Source organism: Heptranchias perlo, unplaced genomic scaffold (assembly GCF_035084215.1).
Source record: "Heptranchias perlo isolate sHepPer1 unplaced genomic scaffold, sHepPer1.hap1 HAP1_SCAFFOLD_50, whole genome shotgun sequence".
Classification (NCBI taxonomy): Eukaryota; Metazoa; Chordata; class Chondrichthyes; order Hexanchiformes; family Hexanchidae; genus Heptranchias; species Heptranchias perlo.
Window position 1 is genome coordinate 1317727 of NW_027139516.1, and position 4152 is coordinate 1321878.

The 4152-nt window shown below is 51.6% G+C and overlaps 1 non-coding gene across 1 annotated transcript; it reads left to right on the forward strand.

Moving 5' to 3' along the window:
- Positions 1–3589: 3589 nt before the first annotated feature.
- Positions 3590–3662, forward strand: trnam-cau (transfer RNA methionine (anticodon CAU)). The gene has a single exon. It is a non-coding gene; the product is annotated as a tRNA-Met (tRNA).
- The last annotated feature ends 490 nt before the right edge of the window (positions 3663–4152 follow it).

Below are 4152 nucleotides of genomic sequence, written 5' to 3' on the forward strand. Positions count from 1 at the left end.
ACCCTGTGATCTCACGGTGTGACACCTCCAGTTTAAGGGGCCGCACGCTATGATCTCACGGTGTGAGCCGTCCAGTTAAAGAGGCTTCACCCTCTGATCTCACGGTTTGACCCGTCCAGTTAAATGAGCCTCACCCTCTGATCTCACGGTTTGACATGTCCAGTTAAAGGGGCCTCACCCTCTGATCTCACGGTTTGACCCGTCCAGTTAAAGGGACGAGAGAGAGACAGAGGAAATTGTCCCAGATCCAGAAAAGCATGCAGGATCTGCTCCAGCTGCAGTCGATGGGGATCGATGTCGGGAAAGGACTCAGGGAGTTGAAGGGCCAGCAAGTCTCGATCTTCACCTCCGAGGCCTCGAAGATCACCTTTCGGTCCAGAGTCCACTCCGTGCAGCAGGGCGAGAAGTGTTCGCGTTTCTTCGTCCAGAAGCTGCACAGAGAGACCTCTGGTGATCAGCAGCCTGAAGGAGGAAGACGGCTCGGTGACGCCTTTACAGACCGACATACTGAGGATCAACAAATCTTTATATGCCGGGCTGTATGACGCAAAGCCCAGAGACAGCAAGGCCTCTCAATCCTTCCTGTCGTCTATTACGGAGGTCTTAGAGGACAGCGAACAGGAGCGCCTGGATCGGCAATTGACCTTGGAGAAGCTGACAAAGGCCGTCCGGTCTTTGGAGAAGAGTAGAACTCCGGGGAGCGATGGCTTACCGGTTGAGTTGTGCTCGGCTCTGTGTGATTGGACTGGCCAAGAGCTACTGGATGTGTCCGGGGGTATGCTTCTGGCAGGCAGCATTTCAGAGTCCATGAGGAAAGGCATCATCACTGTCATCTACAAGCAGAAGAGGGAGAGGGGGAAATCAGAAATTGGCGACCCATTTCCTTGCTAAATGTCAACTACAAGATTCTGTCGAAGGCCATCGCCAACAGGCTCGAGTCCGCTCTGGAGCAGGTGATCCACCCGGATCAGACCTGTACTGTACCCGGCAGAAAGTCTCTGATAGCCTGGTACTGTCCAGGTATACGATCGTCTACATGTAGGAAAGGGGGGTGAACACCTGCCTCATCAGCCCGGACAAGGACAAGGCCTTTGACAGAATATCCCACACATACATGATGAATGTGCTGTCCAAAATGGGCTTTGGGGAGGAAATGTCCAATTGGACCTGACTGCTCCATGTGGACATTCATAGCGCAGTCCTAATCAATGGGCGGGAGTCGGAGAGTTTTCTGATCAGATTTGGAGTCAGGCAGGGCTGTCCTCTCTCCATGGTCTTGTTCATATGTGGTATCGAGCCGTTTGCCCCGTCCGTCAGGAAGGACACAAGTATCAGGGGGATGACGATCCCAGACAGCGGAGGCTCTCAGATTACGGCCGCCCTGTACATGGATGACGTCACTGTCTTTTGCTCCGATCAGCAGTCGGTCCACAGATTGATGGGCATCTGCGATCGTTTCGAACTGACCTCGGTGTCCCGAGTGAACTACAGTAAGGGTGAGGCCATGTTCTCTGGCAGGTGGGAGACCCGATCCTTTGTCCCCTTCACCGTCAGGTCCGACTAACTGATGGTACTTGCGAGCTGGTTCAGGGGGCCCCAGGCCTCCACCAAGAAATGGGAGGAGCGGTTCGCCAAGGCGAAACCGAAGCTTGGTATGTTGGGGGGACGCTGTCTCTCTCAATAACGGGCAGGAATCTGTTGATAAGGTGTGAGGTACTCGCGGTGTTGCTCTCCGTGGCCCAGGTCTGGCCCATTCCCCCAACTCCGTCACCACAGTCACCCGAGCTATCTTCCACTTTGTCTGGAGGTCCAAGGTAGAACGCGCCCACAGGGACACCATGTACAAACCTCCAGACAAAGGGGACAGAAGTGTCTCCAATGCTGCCCTGATCCTGATGGCCAGCTTTGTGTGTGGCTGCCTCAGAATGTGTGCAGAGCCCCGGTACACAAACACCAAGTGTCTCTACGTGCTGAGTTTCTACCTGTCCAAAACATTGAGAAAACTGCGTCTGGCCATGCTAGCCGAGGAGACGAAGGACGTCCCGTCCAGCTCGACCACCCCACCCTACCTGCCCCAGGTGGAGAAGATCCTGAGGAGAAACCACTTCGACCACAAGGCCATCAGACAGTGGTCGACGAGGAACGTTCTGGGGGTCCTGCAGGAAAAGGAGAGGATGAATCCGATCGGGCAGATCCCCGACCAGACGGTCGATGCCATTTGGCAGAACATCTCGTCGCCGGAACTGACCAACAGGCACCAGGATGTGGTCTGGAGGGTGGTGAGATCCGCACTCCCAGTGTGGGCATTCCAACATGGACAAATTCTCAGCACCACCTCGAGCTGCCTTCAAGGCTGCAACGGGGATGAGACCATCGCCTGTCTCCTGATGGACTGGTCCTTCACGCAGAATATGTGGAGAGAAATGCGTTGGTCTCTGTCCCCATTCATCCCCAACAACTCGGTCACACAGGACGCTGTGCTCTATGGGCTGTTCCCCGGGACGGACACCGAGACAGATATCAACAGCTGCTGGAAGGCCATCAACTCGGTGAAGGAGGCCCTTTGGTCCTCCCGAAACCTTCTGGTCTCCCAGCTGAAGGAACGGTCCACGAGCGAGTGTTGCCGACTGACACACTCCAAGGTCCAGGGGAATGTGCTGCGGGATGCACTGAGGCACGGTGCGGCCTATACAAGGGCTCTATGGGGAAAGAGCACCGTGTAAAGCCATCCCACCTTTTATTATACAGAATGTATTTAAAGACATGTACTGTGTATTGTATTGAAATAATGGGATCATAGTGTGTGCGATCTGTTTCGTATTGTTTTGAATTGAAATTGTGACTTTTACCCTGAACTTTATGTATCCTTAAATTTTATGAAATAAAGTATATTTTGAAAATAAAAAAGCATTGCTGCTCAAAGGCACTCCTTTGATCAGCGAGAGACCTGTCCAAAAGACTGACAGAAGTCTTTTTTGCCTGAAAGTGAGTCCGGTTTGACGTGTTGTTGCTCAAACGCGCTCCCTGCTGGTGAGCAGAGGCAAATGCTCGAGCAAAACAGCTTCAAGGTTTGAGAAAGGAAAAGCGCCAACATTTTAAGCAGTGAGCAGTCTGTAAAGTTAAGAAAGCGGCCTTGAGCTCAATACCGTTTACTCAGAAAGCACGTTCGTTATTTTGAGCCAGAATTAAACTAACAATTTAAGAGTGATTTTGCTTTCAAGTTTTAATCTCTACAAGTTTTCCACGCTACCAGCTGAGCTCTCGAAGGGAAGCAGCAAAGGTCCCTCTCTTTGGTGATTGTTCGCCGTGCGCCTTTTGACACTCCCGGACTCGTGGAGTCGCGTGGGCATGACCGAGACTGACTCGGTACCTGCTCATACCGCGGCGCTGTGAGCGTGTGAGCTCCGACTTACTCGACACACCTTTGGCCAGTCGAGCAATGGGGAACGTGTCTGACCAAAATTCAGAAGATTGTTGGTTCGATTTCCACCTGGATGGAGAGTTTTTGCAAACTGCCGATTAGTTTATGATTTTACACCTTGCAAACTGTCCTACTTGATAGAGCTGCCTGGAGTTTCATGCATCAAGTGCCTTCTTAGCGCAGTCGGCAGCGCGTCAGTCTCATAATGTGAAGGTCCTGAGTTCAATCCTCAGAGAAGGCATCATTAAGCTTTTTTTTCCACCTTTGCTGAAGACCAAAATGAAGAATTTTTGCTTCCTGCAGCACATAAAAAGATTTGCTGCCCCTTGACCTCTCTGTACCGTAGCACGCAGTGAAGCTTAAGAAGTACATGGACCATGGGCTCGCTGAAAACTGACGCCACTTTTGTTTCTGGACAATTGACCCAAATCAAAAGGTGAGTGGAGAATGCAAGAATCGATTCTGCTATCTCTCACATGCTCAGCGAGCACTCGACTTGAATCGTAGAAAGATTACAGAATGGAAGGAGGCCATTCGGCCCATCGAGACCACACCAGCTCTATGCAAGAGCAATCCAGCTAGTCCCACTCCACCGCCCCATCGTTTTTCCTGATGTCATCTTTGGTGCTTTTGCCAATCACCTTAAATCTATGTCCTCTGTTCCTTCACCCTTCTGCAAATGGGAACGATTTCTCTCTATACACTAAACCCTTCATGGTTTTGAAAATCTC